Source organism: Protopterus annectens, chromosome 8.part0 (genome assembly GCF_019279795.1).
Source record: "Protopterus annectens isolate FY-2018-M chromosome 8.part0, PAN1.0, whole genome shotgun sequence".
Classification (NCBI taxonomy): Eukaryota; Metazoa; Chordata; order Ceratodontiformes; family Protopteridae; genus Protopterus; species Protopterus annectens.
Window position 1 is genome coordinate 1,155,771,728 of NC_056741.1, and position 17,557 is coordinate 1,155,789,284.

Here is a 17,557-nt window from a genome sequence, read left to right on the forward strand (position 1 = left end):
TCTCTATCCACCTTGTAGTGCTCTACAAATTCCACATCATGTAGATTGTGACACGTTTCTTGGGGTCTGAAAACTGTTCTTCTTGGCCATGGTCTATTAGCAGCAGCAGAAGCAGCATAGTCCTCAGCCTGTTGTACATACACATGAATTAAAGCAACAGCAGCCCCTAACATTGTTTGTGTAGAATCCTTTCCATGGCTGTATTCCAATAGGTTTTGGAATTCACAGAGGAAACCAGCAAAGAGTCTAAATGGTTGCTTTATATCTTGCTGAATAACTCCTCCATCTTGTATTGGTTGATTAGCATACAATTCAGCTGCTTCTGCTGTAATTTGGATTCCACAGTGTTTACCTTGTTTGCCTGGCTGCGTGTGGCTCCACACACCATGTAGAGACTCTTAGTGAATCCAAAACAGTACATTACTGTGTGAGCGTCTTGTCAAGATGTGCACATGGTGTAAACAAACAGTGTAGGCTTTAATGACTCTGGCTGATAGATAAAAATATATTATAATAATCATTCTAGTGAGGTGAATTAGTTTTCCAGCTTTAGGGAGTGAAACATTTCCCACCCTTAAGGAAAAATATTAAACCCCACTGGTACTTCGTGAGCAATGATCTGATGAAGATCGCTGAAGGATGTATTTTATTTTCAATAAAGGAGCATTGATTTTTAAACAAGTTATAAGTCATTGATTACTCTGAAGTCTCAACAGATCATCTCCAATTTGTGGCTCTTTTTTCCTGATTTTAAACAGTCTCATCCGAGAACTTCATTGTTCTCATAGTGGCAATAGATATAATATACAGGGGGAATCCACCCGTACTCCCCTGGCAAACCCCAAACTTATATATATTGCTAAAACGGCTAGCAAAAGGACACCAACAAGGGCGTGTATAGACTACCGTTTTGTTATTCAATGTGTTATATGTACCTATGCTGCTTGCCTGAATACAAAAGGGCTTTCTTCATGCGTTTGGTACAGCGTTTTCGCTAATATTAGGTTTGAAAATGCCATATAGGTGGAATAGAGTTCATACAATAATATAATTGCTTTTTTTAGACTTGTATAGCCATATGGGCAGAATAGAGTTCACACCTTAATATAACAGCTGGTGTGCCTTGTATAGCTGATATTTTTAATCAAGTCAGTGTCCACACTAATACTATAATTGTATGTTGCACTGTTGTGGTTACTTTGCTGAAATACTGTACTTGGATGTATCTATGCATTTAATGCTCTGTTGTCTATGATTACTGGTGATTATTTTCTGCCTAATGCAATCAAGCCCTTCCTCCCTAAATGGACTAGGGTACTGTATTATGCTTGAACTGTGACGTAATTTTATAGAACTTTTACTGCCTACCTTGCATTGTTCTACAGGGCTTTGCCTGCTGCTTTTCTACAGTTACCTCTCTAGCCTTACCTAACCTCCACATCTACCTGCTATCTGCACCTATCCCTCCTACTTTCTGCCTTATCCCTCCACCTCATTCCTGTATCATTTCCACTCACCTAACTCATCATCTCTCTCTTTGCAGTACATCGTCCGGGTGCTCCCCTCTCTACCATTAGGGTATTAAGAAAACCTCCTGCCAAACCCAGAAGACACCCTGAACTTTGCCTGCCAGCCAGACTTCATGAGAGTTACTACTGTGAGGACTTCCCCACACAAGATTTTGAATGTATGTAGCCTACAACTAATTAATTGTGGACTAATTATTTAATACCCATATGTGCTAGCTGCCCTTCTGTGTGTGTGTGTGTTTTTTAGCAGCCTACCACAGACCACTTGCCTCTCTCCCCCCTCCGGTACTTCTTAACCCTTGTATAAGTTACTAAATAGAGGGATTACTTATCTCTGCTTTACACTCTCTCTTTTTGCCAGTAGGTGGAAGCATTTTCCATGTAAAAGCTAGGAATAACATTTATCTCCAGGATTTTTTCCCTTTTTACCAAAAACTGGCTGATTTCTATTAAGTCATACTCCCCATTCTATAGCTCCTAATTATCTGCTCCCTCATTGGGAAACTAACCACATTTTAATAACAAACAATACTTTCACTTACATTTGAGTTAAATTACCTTCTTGCTCAGTTAATATCTTGCAGTTACTGATACTTTTCTGCTGTATTCAGTTCTCTTGCTCTTGCCCGCTCCATTCGCCCTTCGGGTTCACTCCGCTCCCCTACCCTGCCCCCAAATTCCACCCGCCCCCAGTGCTCCTAAACTTATAGTCCAAATAGCCACACCCCTCCTACAATAGCCTATCACCATCCCTCAGGTATCAAGTCCACTCCCACTTCCAACCACACCCTCCTGCTCACAACCATCTCCTCTCCTAACCCCACAGAGACCATGCAAGGCATACTGCCACTACTACTACTAACTGCCACTACTCTAGCTTATACCACATCCATACACTCTAACATACAATTAAACACTACCTTCCCAAACACACATATACATAACATACTAATATGCTCCACACTAATTAACCATAGCTCATTATTCTACATACACAAAACACTAACCACACTACCTCTCAATAGACAAACAGTATCTAGAAGACATACAGACATAGCTCATGCCATAAAACTCACACTATTCCTCAGGGAATATACACCCCAACCCAGGTCCATGCGACCCAATTCTCTCACACAAACAGAAATCAGATCTACTTATTATTAACCTAAACTCAAGTATATCCAACAAACTACATGACTTACACACATTTATAGCCCACTACACCCCAGATATACTAACCATTACTGAGACCTGGCTAAAACCTACCACACAAAATTAAGAAATTCTCCCCCCAGGTTATAACATTCTAAGGCAAGACAGAGGTACCAAAAAGGGAGGAGGAGTTGCAGTCTTATTTAAAAATACACTTAACCTCCAGCCTCTAAAAACCCCACTTCCCAAATTTCAGAATGCTGAGACGTTAGGCTCCATTATGTCTCTCAAAAACAAAAAGAATCAACATCCTCTTGCAGTTATATTCCTCCAGGAAATAACTCACCTATAATAGAAGAGATATTACAATGGGCTACAATCAACCTACTCCAAGAAACCATCCTTCTGGGTGACCTAAACCTAGACTGGCTAGCCTGCAACTCCAACAATCCCTCAAACCATATTAACTTATTTGGATTCTCACAATTAATCCAAGAACCCACCAGAGTTGACAAAAAATCCAAAAGAACCTCCATTCTCGACTGGACTTTAGTTAATTTCTCCAAAGAAAATCATCATGTGGGCTGCTTACCCGATGCACTGAGTGATCACTGCCCCACTTTCCTCCTTCGTAAACAAGTAAACATACCCAAACCCATACAGTTCAAGGAAACTAGAGATAAGCACAAGGAAAATCCACAAACTCTTAACAGCATGTTACAGCAATGTGACTGGAACCCACTAAAAACTCTACCATTAGACCAGGCAGTTTCCAATACTACTTTTATGAATGTTCTAAATATACTAGCTCCCATCAGGAAACTTAGAACTAAGGTTAACTATGCCCCTTGGTGAAATAGGACAACAAAAGCCTTACTAAAAGCCAGAGACAATGCCTGGAAGAACTGGAAAAAGAATAACACTACCCAAGAAAGACAAAAACAATAAATTCATAATCAGGCCAAAAAACAAACAAAAATAGATAGACAAAACTACTTCCTAGACATCCAAAACAAACATGCCAAAAACCCCCAAAAGTTCTGACAGGCTATCATTTCCTTCTAAAACCCGGCAAAACTATCACCCCAGCTCCCAACACCAATTCTGATAATGACAGCATAGCTTCTCAATTTGATCATCACTTCACAAAATCTATCCTTATTATCTACCCAGCTATACAATAACTCTAAATTCACCCCAACTATAGATCAGCTAACATACCCACCTTTACACTCTCACCTGTACCAACCTCCACATTTAGAAAACTACTTTCTAAACTAAAACCCACCACTCTCGCAGCAGATGGTCTACCTACTAATTTCCTAAAAACAGCTGCAGAGTCACTTGCCTATCCTGTCTCAATTCTTAAAAAACGCTCTATACAAGAAGCTTACATACCCCAACTATGGAAAGTTTCATATTATACTCCTTCACAAAGGCAGCATCTTCTATGAACTATCAAACTACCGGCCAACTGGTATCCTATCCCCCCTTTTCAAGCTTCTGGAAAAATGTATTCACACCCAGGTAATGCACTTCTTAACCTCACATAATCTCCTTCCCCATACAGCATGGCTTCTGCCCAAACCACAGTACAACTACTGCTCTTCTCTCCTTTACCAATCAGTTTAACCAACTAAGAAACAACAACAACTTCGTAGCAGCCATATTCTTAGATCAAAAGCATTTGACATGGTCTCCCATAACCTACTCTTAGACACTTTAACCACCATGTCCTTTGCCCCCTCCACTACTTCCTGGTTCAAAAACTCTCTCTCCAATATCTCTGATAGAAAACAGTCAAATGGCAAGGTATACTATCACCTCTACTACCAACCACTATAGACATTCCTCAAGGATCAATACTGGGTCCTCTACTATTCATCATTTTCACTAACAAACTTCATACCTCCACCCTGCATGCATCACTTATACAGTACACAGATGACTCCACACTAATCTGCTCAGCCCCATCCATAACCACTCTTCAAAAGCTTACCCAAGAATCCTTCTGCTCTGTAGAACAATGGATTACTGATATCCAACATATTTGAAACCCCAGTAAGACCAAATTACTCCTTTTTACCCCAATAAATCCAAAACCACACCTCCTTCCTTCACTATCACCTCCAAAAACAGCACCACAGTCTCCCCCTCCCTCCATACTAAGCTCCTTAGGGTTGAAATAGATAAAGATCTTAACTTTGATATCCATATCTTGCAAACCATTACAAAGGGTACATAAAAATTTAGGAACTCTATACAAACACAAACAGTTTCTATCAGACCAAGCACAAATCTCCCTATCCCAAACCCACCTCTTGTCTACCCTAATGTATGCATCACCAATCCTAATTCATATCAGGAAAACAGACCTAGACAAACTAGAATCATGTTACAATAAAATTTCAAAATAACTCCACTTTTAGAAGTCATCACTGTCTTGCCCTAAAGCAACTATAGTGGTTAGAACTCCCTCAGCTAGTTATCACCAACTAGTAGTCACCTTCAACATAATACGGAACCCCCACAAAACCCCAGCCCTAAACCAACTACTAAACCAATATTCAGCAAATCGTCCTCTACGTTCATCCAACAAAACCCTGCTCTGCAAATCCAAAGCCAATAATACTGCAGGGAAAGGTCTTTTCTCTCACATCATCGCTAGGGAATGGAATAACCTCCCACAAAATTATCTCCTCAGCACCATCCATCTCACTTTTCAAGAAGTCACTTAAGTCACACCTCTTGCAGTCATGGCTCTGTCCTTGCATCACATAAATGCTTTTCTGCTCTCCAAATCTCTTCACTGTTTACCATCGCTAATATACATCACTCTAATACTCCCTTTCAAGGCCTAGTACCTTGCAAATTATTTTATCCTGTGAGATGTCTCCTTAATGGCATCAGTTTTTGATTGCATCATTCAATGTGTGCTTTGTTTCTACCAATACTGATGTCCAGAGTCTACTATGTATAAGCTAAGCTTGCTTAGAACAAACTAATGTATGATATATCTCTGATTGTATATACACCACTGTACAGAATTGTTTTTTGTTTGTTGAAATTGTGTTATGGAGCTTTTCTCCCCGGGGCTCTGCTGTAAATTTACCTCATTCCAGTCAGACTTTCCCAGTAAAGAAATGTAAAATAAAATAAAATATGCCAACTCTGCAGTTGCACTAACTCAAAGAGGGTTTATATTAGAAGCATTAATGGTCAGAATGTTGACAACCTCTTGATCGACACGTGTCGAACGACCATTTCAGCGAACGACCACCTCATCAATTTCTTTCCAAGGGAAAAAAATCAATAGGCCAAATACGAAAAACACAAAATACACATGCTATAAATTTTTACAGACATGCACATATACACACATATATGTATATATATATATATATATATATATATATATATATATATATATGTGTGTGTGTGTGTGTGTGTGTGTGTGTGTGTGTGTGTGTGTGCTATGTTTAAAGATCAAAGTTTCAAAACTTCAAATTTCTTATGGTCGAGAGTTTTAAAACTTCAAACCGTTTAAATTGAGAGTAACTGGAACTTTACCATTTTCCTCACTGTAGTGCTATCTCGGAGCTGGTATATTTATTTAGCAGGGGGTGTGGGGGGGGGGTGCAGAATGTAAAAAAAATGTTTTTATTTTTTTTTCAGAGTTTCAAAGTTTCAAAACTTTTGATCTTATTGTCTCAACCATAAGAAATGTAAAGTTTTAAACTTTGAGCTTTAAAAGTAAACACACACACACACACACACAACTATTTCATAGGAATTTAATCTAATTAGAAAATGCTTGTGTAATGGTTCATGCAATTACTGAATATCTGTTTAAAATGTTTGCAAAATGTTCAGCTTTTCTTTCCTGGCCTCTGCCAACAGGGTGTTTTTTTTAATTAAACCCTGTTGGGCAAACCCAGTAAACAAAAGCAAAATAAAATAAAAAAATCTACATATAAATATAGATCGAAGTTTCAAAACTTACATTTTTTTTATCACTATATTTATACACACACACACACACACATATACAATAGATATGACTGATGGATATGTATCTATATATGGATGACAGTCAGTTGGGGACATGGTCAGACAAGACTAGGCTTTGTCCCAGCTGACTGACTGCACAGCCAATTGCAAACTGCAGTCCGTTTCATTCAAGAAATCACAGTACAGTGGGGATTTGGAATATATATTATTTTGCCACTGTTGCTTGATTTTTGGAGTTTGTAGATACTGGGGGTAAGGGATTGCAAGGAAGAGGCTTGATCCCCTATAACAAAACTCTGTAAAATGGTAAAAGTAGTTGAGGTAGAGATTTTCAATTGGTCAGGAGCTCATCTGGCGTTTTCCCTTAATGTTTATGTCAACATATTGAGTTCTTGATCATATATACACGTGTGCATTAGCAATTAACTATACAGCAGCACAAAACAGAAAAAACAAAGGTATAGAACTTAAATTTTTATTCAACTAAAATTTAGTTAAAAAACACATTGCTGCTAGCATTTGCTTTCAGCCAGAATATAACTTCTTCAGGAACTAAGCTATAGGGGTTTATTTTAAACTGTCAAACAACCACATATATTAATATGCAGAAGATCAAGCTCAGGACAGCAAATCAACAATATATCAAAATGTGGCAGATGGTATTTGTCTGAGATCACTACTTAGCAGGGTTTTGCCCTTTCCCAGCTATAGTGCAATCTTGGAGTTGGTATGTATAATTAGCAGGAGGTGTGTGTGTGTGTGTGTGTGTGTGTGTGTGTGTTTCTCAAACCACTGAATGAAAGGATAGGTAATTTTGCCACAACTCTGTGCAGATAAGCAGGTAATACACACAGATGCACACACTCACTCTGTCTCTCTCTCATCTTGTGCATTATCTGTAGAAAGTCTGGTAAATAATTCTGTTAGCACATCAGAAGTTATCATTAATGTTTTTGTTTATTTCTTTTATGCCTTTGTCTGCCAAATTAGTATCATGCTTAAGATCATTTTCATGAACTCTATTAGCATTCAACTTCTTTCACCACAATGAATAAATAACCTAGGTGTTAGTTTTACTTGAAGTCCTGTTGCAAACAGTTTTAAGAGAAATAGTGATCTTCTAAACATCTAAGTTGAGAACACAGAAAGATAGCTTTTAGACTTCATAAGAGTAAAGTTTCTGAGTTAGATTTAATTCAAAAGCAATTTGCTTGGACTAGGGGTCTTCAGCTGCAAAATCACCTTTATATTTATTTCATTTCAAATAACCAAATGTTCAGCAATTAACCTAATGTGCTTCAGAACAGTGCATATGTACAAATACCAAATAATCATTTGCTTAATTTAGACTACACTGCCTTCACACAGCAGAAGCTGGAAAGAATATTGTATTTTCAGAGTCCCTGAAGGCAGCCTGTTTCACAAGACAATTACTGATGCGCCATTTAGCTCCTTTTTCAAGTGCACACAGAACTAGGAAACCTTAAAAACAACGTGGCGTACTATACACAAAGTACAAATTGTCACTAGTTTTACTTGTTGCCTCTTGGCAAATGTTAAATTCACTGCTTGGGAATAACAATCCATACTCCTTCTATGTGTCCTATCCAAAGTAAAGCATCATGACAAGTACCTTTAAGGAATGAATTGTAGACATTTGTTTAATGAGAGCTAATTAAGCCATACCAATAAGCCAAAATGTTAGTTTTTTTTCTTATTAGCATGATCTAGCCATCACAGCACCTCATTATTCATTTCATTCCCTCCATCCCACTAAATATTAACAGCCCACTTCTACTTAAGGCATCTTCCCTTTCCATGGAGAATAACTTTTCAACAACATCATATTATGTCCAGACATTTGTTGGTTGATAGTGGGGTGCTTGCTGGCCATGATATAGGCCTGACTAGGATTTTATATGCCCTAATAAAGCCACACATAACTGACTCAGAATTCCTTCCCCCTGGATTTCAATGCCTCCGATCTGACCGCCTAAATAAATGAGGTGGTGGAGTAGCACTAATTTACTCTAATCATTTATTTATTACTCCTTTCCTAAATCCTATTCCATCCTTTAATAATGCTGAACTAGTAATTGGCATGCTAAAATTAAATAACCGTAAAAGTATCTGCATCATCTCCCTTTATATTCCCCCTGGTAATAACACCAATACCTTAGACTTCCTCTCCTGGACTTGCACAAATATTAAACAAGAAACTTACATAATGGGAGACGTAAATATTGACTGGCAAAAAATCATAGACCTAATCCCACCTTATCAATTAATCTCCTCTTCAACTTTACTCAACTTATTCACACCTTCACTAGGCCCAACAAGACCAACCACCCAGGCTCCATCCTAGACTGGATACTAGTGTCCCACCCAAATAAAATCACTACATCTGGTGTCACTCCCGACCCATTAGTAGACCACCTCCCTGCTTTCACCCACAGAGCCATTTCCTCTTCCCCATACTCCCACCACCTCCTACAAACCCGTAACCTAACTAACTTTAACCCCTCTACTTTCTCTAACTCCCTTAAGCTCACTAAATGGAACCCACTAAAAACCCTGCCTCTAGACGAAGACATAGACTTCTTCAACTCTACATTCCTTTCTGTCCTAAACTCCCTAGCTCCAACATGAACCAAAAGAGTTAAAGTCAAAACAGCTCCTTGGCTTACAAAAGCTACCAAGAAAATTATGCAACAAAGAGACAAATCTTGAAAAAGCTATCTCCATCATAAACAGCCTGAACTGGTTACTAAAATACAAACAGCTGCGAAACTTAGCCAAAAAACAAGTCATTAAAGACAAAAAATCCTACTATAACCACCTACAAATAAATCATACAAAGAACCCCAAACAATTCTGGAACTCTATAAACACCCTTCTCAAGCCTAGTACCACAAATAACCCTTGTCCTGACACTAGCAAATCTGACCAAGAAATTGCCAAACTATTTAATACCTTCTTCACCTCTTCCATTGCTGAGTTGACCAAAATGTTCCCCAATAACATCCCCCTAACCACCTCCTCTCAAGATTCCACCCCATCTCCTCCCACTCCCCCTATTTTTGAACTTAAACCTGTATCCACCAACCTCAAAGAAATTTCTCTATAAACTTAAACCTTGCACCAATTCTCTTGACAACGTTCCCTCCTCCTTAAAAATTGCCTCTGACAGTATTGCTCTCCCTATCAGCATCCTGATCAATAGATCACTACTCGAGTCATATGTACCAAAACTATGGCATTCTGCTTTTATTCTTCCACTCCACAAGGGTGGAAAAAACTATAACTTCTACAACTTCCGTCCCATAGCCATCCTCTCTCTCATCTCTAAACTTCTTGAAAAATGCATTTACCTGCAGCTCATGCCATTCCTAACCGAATATCAACTGCTCTCTCCTACCCAACACGGCTTCCACCCTGGACACAATACCAACACAGCCCTTCTCTCCTTTTTACACTCTATCAATTCAGCCCGAGATTCTGGCAACTTGTTTCATCTGTTCTATTAGCTTTATTTAAAGATTTCGATACCATCTCTCATACCCATCTACTAAACCATCTATCTAACCTTAACATCTCCCCAAAAACTCTTTCCTGGTTCTCCAGCTATCTTTCTGACAGGTCCCAAGCAGTGAAATGGGGCCAATCCTCTTACACCTTCCTTCCAACACCCACAGGAGTTCCCCAAGGTTCCATTCTTGGCCCTCTGCTATTTAACATCTTCATTAATGATGTCCACAAAGCCATTCCAAACACCAAAATTGTCCAATATGCAGATGACTCTACTGTGATCTGCTATGCCTCCAACCAAACTGAACTCAAGTCTCTAACTCAATCTGCATTATCAACCACTGAAAAATGGATGCTCCAAAACCACCTCTCACTTAACACTAACAAAACTAAAATCCTCCTATTCACTACCTCCAAATCCACTCCCATTGATGAAAACTCATTTCAAATTACCAGCCTCAATAACTCTATCATTGATATTATTCCCTCCACCAAACTCTTGGGGGTCACCATTGACGAACACCTAAAATTCAATACCCATATCCAACTTAACATCAAGAAAACCCACATAAAACTCGGCCTACTCTACAGGAATAATCACTTCCTCTCTCCCTCTACTAGACTGACCCTGGCCACTACATATCTTCTCCCAACTCTTCTATATGGTGTTCCTCAGCTTACTAATCTATCTTCCACCCTTACCTCCAAACTAGAAGTATGCTACAACAAAATCTCCAGGTTTGCCACAAAAAGCAAAAGCCTCCTCTCACCACTGCTCCTCCCTACTAACTTTAAACTGGCTTGAACTCCCCAATCAACTAGACTTCCTCCAAATTGTCTCAGCCCAAAAGTTACTATTTCAACCCACCAGCTGCCCTGCTTTTTCTAATATCCTCCTACCTTACAGCCCCCAAGACCCCTTAGATCCACTCATCAAAACCTCATTACCATCCACAAACCTAAGTGCCCTGCTGGTCAACTTTTACACTCCTTCACCCTAGCTAAAAAATGGAATGCCCTGCCCTCCACTTTGAGGGCCTGTGACAACCTAAACACCTTCAAAAGACTACTTCACTCCTACCTGTTTCTTCACAGAAAATGCAACTGCACTCTTCACCACATACCTCCCAACCTCCCCTCTTCCTTCTCTCCTGGCTAACCTCCTTCCCTTCAAACCTCTCACTTATACCCAGACTATAAATTATAACCAATCTCCACCCCAGCCTCTCGATCTATGCCTCTCAACCTTTCCTTCATAACTACTTTTTAACATCTTAGCTACTAAGTATTTGATACCTTTTCTTTCTACTACCTGACCTGGTATATAATTGTATGACTACATACTGAATGCAATGTAAATGAATCTTTTTTCCTTTTGTTATTTCAATTTGTTATGTAACTTAGCAATGTGAAAATTCTATATGTTATGTAACTTGTTATGCGGAGCTTCGCAGCTTAGCAATGTGAAAATTATATATTCTATGTAACTTGTTATGTGGAGCTTTTCTCCTCGGGCCTCCACTGAAAATGGGCTCTCGAGCCCAGTGGACCTCCCCGGTCACCAAACTGGAATAAATAAATAAATATAACTTCTTCCCCAGACTAGTCTGCATACCAGATGAGCACTGCATGTGACAACAGCCCATCTTTGGTACTTCCACATCTCTGATTTTGCTGTCTAACAGTAACATCACTATACAACTCAATCTTGCATAAAGGTGCACGCTCATACCTGATGTCATTTACATATTACTCTCAGGTGTAATAGATTAGCATACATCTTCTTTTGCAGTCCATAAGATGTTTGGATGAAGTTGAACGGAGATGCTAAACTTATGTTCTGGTGAAGAAATTTGATGAATTACTCACCAAGTGAAGTAAAGAAACTGCAGAGGTTTTTTTTTCTTCATACAAAGTCTTTATAAAAAGCATATTGGTGCACACAGTCCACTTTATTCTGTCACTGGAAGAACTGCAGTACTTGAAATCATGTAGTATGAAAGTATATTTCTGAGTAAGGTGTAAACCAAATGGGTCTTCTGTATTAGTTTAACTGTATTATCATCACATAATCTTTTTTGGCCCCAGAGGACTTTGCCTGATAGCTCCCTTGCCTTCATCAAACTGGCCCAATTTTTTCTGTCAGAATGGATGTGGGATACTCCTGAGCTAAGTGACAGCTCTACAGCCCATTCATTCCTGCCTGAAAATCCTTATCCACCCTCCATTCCCCAAGTGTGGGGGTAGTAGGAAGTGGATCAGCTTGCTAGCCCTGATGGCTGGTCTACCCTCCCCACTTGTGAGCAGTCCCCACCCCTGGTGTCTCCAATTTCAGAACTGTTGTCTCTAAAGGAAGCATGCCTTCATGTGACTATTTCCCCCAAGTTGCATAGTGCAAATGATAGTGCAGGCATGGCCAGCTATGTGGACACCTAGTACTTCTGCTAGGTACCAACAGTGTGTTGAGCCAGAGCTGCCTTCCTCCCAAAGGATGGGAAAGCAGTTAGTAGTCGCTCACTTGCACCCTCCCAAGCCATCTCCTACAGGTACCCAATTCAATGGCACAGAGCTGGCCTTTACCACATAATCTTTATCAGTTTCAACAGACTGTTATACATATTAGACATATAATGAGCCTTAGGAGCAGTAACAGGACAGCATGTGATGGCTGCACAGATATACACTCGATGCACTTGCTAAAAATGGTATCTGAGTCAGTAGTATCAGTTTGTAACATATGACTCCAGTATGGCAAAGCTATTTTCCGAGTTCTGGATACAAAATACTGAAGCAGTAGCAGTCTGTTGTAGGCTGCTAAAGAGGAAGGGTGAGATGCAGTAAGCTCTGTCAATATGGGATCTGCTGGTTTCACTGCTTTTATTTTCAGAATTATACTAAATGCTAAGCATTTACAAAAACTTGTGTATGTACATGCAGATGTGTGTGTGTGTGGGGGTGGGAGTACGCATGTGTATGCCTCTGTGAATACCTCTAGTGGAGTTTGATGTGGAGCTGTTGACTAAGAAAGGGAGTTAGGGCTATGAGACACTGCATACTTCCTAGGTTGCTATTTATAACCAAAAGTTTCCAGTACTTCCTAATGTTCTCAATTTCACTGGAATAAAATGTGAGAGAGAGGGTACCCCGAAAATTTGATTAATCAATTGATGACATAAGTGAACCAAGGAAGGAAAGGAAACTGTGACCCCATTTTGGGGAAAACTTTACCATAAAGTAATCATAACATGGAAAATAAAGGGCTGAATTATGAAATGTCATTTATACACACACACACACATTTTATTCCAGTGAAATTGAGAACATTAGGAAGTACTGGAAACATTTAGCTATAAATAACGAAACCAGCAAAATTATTCCATCAGTACTGACATTTACTAAAAAGAGAGATATGAATTTAAAGGAAATGCTGGAAAACCATGGTAGTGATAAAAGTACAGTTAGACCCCACAAGAAAGGGGGAACATGCAAGTGTGTTTTTTGTCAACTATGTAGTAACATTCCAGAGAAAGAAAGTATTAGTATTCCATCCAGAAAGTTTAAAATGAAATTTAAGGAGCATTTTAATTGCAACAGCAAAGGGGTTGTGTACATCGTCTGTCAGACATGCCTTAGCTCTTATATAGGCAAGACAGAGAGACCATTGAAAAGAAGAATATATGAACACTTGCATGAGATTTCCCAGAAAAAAAACACAGATGCCTTATTTAGACACAAGAAAGATGGTAAGAATTGTATTTTCAAGTTCTCTGTACTTGAACAAGTGAAACCAAATATAAGGGGTGGACTGTGGGAAGCCATTTTAGAATACAAAGAATTATACTGGCAGCTTAGGCTGGATTCAACTAAAAAAACGGGACTGAATAATCATGTTAGTATTAACAGTGTCCTTAAATTAAGGGCAGCTAAACTTTAGAAAAGGAAAGAGTATATGCATTAATTTTGTTTGTTATTGTTTTAAAACAAGGATTCATGACAGCATGTATTTTATTATGGCAGCTCAAATATGTGTATTCGTTTTGGTTTCTACTGTTTTAACACAAAGGTTTACTACAGCATATATTTTACTGTGACTTTAAATAATGCAGGGGAATTAATTTATTAAAATAATTATGCATGAGATGTTACTATTAGTGACAATTTTTGAATTTGTTTAAAAGTGGCTGATTGATTTTATTTCATGTTCTGATGAAGCTTGGGATAGACCTAAGTGAAAGCACTTGACTTCTTGTGGAATTGTTTGTGCTGTGGCATTTTAACAGGTGTTTCATATATCCTGGACTATTAAAAAAGGTTTGGAGCCTGAACTTCTTGTGGAATTGTTTGTGCTGTGATATTTCAACAGTTATTTCATATATCCTGGGTTATACAAAAGGTTTGGAGCCTGCTGTGATGTTTTTTGTTTCAAAAGTAAAGAAGAAACTGTTTTTTTGTTAGGAAAAGATGTACTGGATGTTCTGTACCCTTAGTTCTGTGTTTTGAGAAGTGCATTATGCAAGATGAAACATTTAAGCATCAGGGTGTCCACCTGTCACGTCCACTTATGATGCAATGCCATGACAACCATTATCATCATTATCCATAATGGCCTGGCCAGAAAGAAAGGAGTCCAGTGATAATGCTACAGTTTATGAGTAATGCAAAGGAAGGAAATTCAATGGAAAACATCTGAAGCCTGGAAATACACTTAAGCTTCCATGGTCAGTATCCAAATCTAAGTGGCATAAACTGATGTGCACTAAACTGCTTTTAATAAACTCAGGGTAAACAGTTAATATGTGCTACATAGATGCACAGGTGCACAGATGATCATTCTGAATGAAGATATATGTTAGATGAAGTGTTAAGCCTACAACTTTACAACCCTCAATAGCCATTTCATTATTTAAATGCTGTCATTTCTGAGATGCAGCCAAGACCCCAAAGGACTCTTGTGACTGCCAGGATGCTAGACACTTATAGGCTTGATGGTCGGCAGTCATGCCGGCAAAAGCAATCCAAGAAAGATATAGCATTTTTGTTATTTATTTATTTTTTTAAGATCCTTCCATCCAATCATTTGGAGGATTTGTATGTTTGCATCTGTTTCTGAATTAGACTTTCTGTCTTTCTTTACCCATGCTGTACAGTTGCCCTGCTAAGATATCTCCCTCTCCATCCAGCCATCAGGAAGTGGTGTCATTTTACTGAAGATTATGATACAGATGATGAACAAAGGACCTGGAAAGCCCATTCCCAAATTCAGCCAAAGGCTAACCTTTCTTCTGGTGGTAGCTACTACTACTGTGTTTGAAGAAAGGTGGATCCTTTGGATAAGACTGATTGTCTAGGCTTCAGTTTGATACTTTTCCTCCTTAAATCCTTGTGTGTGCTCTGTCATCAAATTAGGTAAATGCAAACCGCTTTATGTACCTACATGTAGAGTCACACATGCCCTATTTCCAGTGAGGAAGGTGGTAGTGCACATTGGACCATTCTTAAATAAACACCACTAGAACCCCAGTCACTTAGTGCCCCCCACTTACTATGTCTCTGGCAGTCACAAATCCATTGCTGTCCTCACATTACTGATGACATAAACATATGCTGCACGACTTGGTGACTTATTTATTTATAGTTGCTAGTTTTATTTATTTATTATTTAGGTTTGTTAACTGGATTTGCTCTGCTGAGTTGAAGTTTTTTTTGTTTACATGTTAGACCAGCAAGAACATTTCCACAGTACTATGATAAATTGTTAAAATGCGAACACTCAGACAGCATCCAGACAAACTCTGAAAAAAAATAATATTCAGCCCAAATACTATCTGGAGGTCTGGACTGAACCCCCATAGCTGAAAGACAGCAGCAGTACTTAATGCTGAGTTACTTTAAACCAGTCAGTGAAAAATCACCCCTAAGCAGGCATAATGTTAAAAAGTAGTCTGTGGTGAAGGAAAAAAACACAGGTTAAGCACAATTAATTGTTCAGACTACTTTAATAGGTACATTCATCTATTACTGATAATGTGCAGGGTTATCACATGCTAGTGTTGTGAACACAATTTCTAATGCACTTGGAGGATCTGTTCTTAAAATGATTTAAATGGTGCTCCTAGCAAAGAATAAATGAGTGGGATATAATGAGGTACACCAGTCCATCTAAGAGACCTTAATGGAAAACAAACCAAATACTGCTAGAAATGAAAAGTCATCTATTGCATTATTAGAATTTAATTTGTTTGTTGACCAGGTAAGTGAAGTGGTCCAGAGGCTCTGTTTACTCATGATCCGGAGCAGAAAAATGTAACAGTGACAACAGCAAAGTAACAGCAAACAAATATTAGTTCTGTTTACTTGAAAAGTTGACAGAATAAGAGAAGGTGCATTAGCATACATTTTCTGAAGTAAAAGAAGTCTGTAACTGTAATTATTTATTATGTATAATCCTCCACATTTTTAGGAGGGATTATGAAGAACAGAGCAAAATATTCAACCAAAATCAGGAATGTCCTTGAAAGTCAGGGGCAATCGAGAGTTATGAAATTAAAATGTGTCACTGTCAGTCAGAACTAATCAAGGGTGAATGAGTGTGAATAAGCTAACACGGAAACACACAGCTACACACATTGTATGCATGTGTGTGTATATATATATATAAAATACAGAGCACAAGTGCACACACGCATGAATGCATATACAGATCCCCATACAAGCACATACATAGACTTAAACACACACACACACACACACACACACACACGAATATGTATATATAATCCCACACAAATGCACGCACATACTTAAAACACATCAGTATCAATTAATGAAGAAATGTTACCCAATGAAAGCTTATCATACAGCTTTCCCCTAATTCAAATTTGTGATTCAGAAGTGCCATTCAAATCTACAACATTCTAAGCAGTTGACACAGGTTTTACTGTGCATTAACTTTTGCCAATTATTTTACTTTTATTACTGTTTATCTTTGATTTTAAGTACTATAATCAAAAACAGCATAATATAATTATTCTTTCTTTATAATCTTTCTCATTGCCAGCATAGTTTCTCACATGCTGTACTGTAGATCTGTCTGGTCATATGAGATGAGTACATCCCGAGTGTTTTGAAATGACAGTTAAATAGAAAGTGTAAATTAAATCAATATATGGCCACTAAGGCTACTAATTGCACTGTTCAATTGAACACCTGCTCATCTGACAACCTGGCCCACATTCAAATAATTTCTAAGGAAGCTTTAACAGCCACTGAAACATAGCATCTGATGTTGTCCTTTTCATTCTTCCTCACAAATGGGTCTAGGATCCGCTCCTCAGATC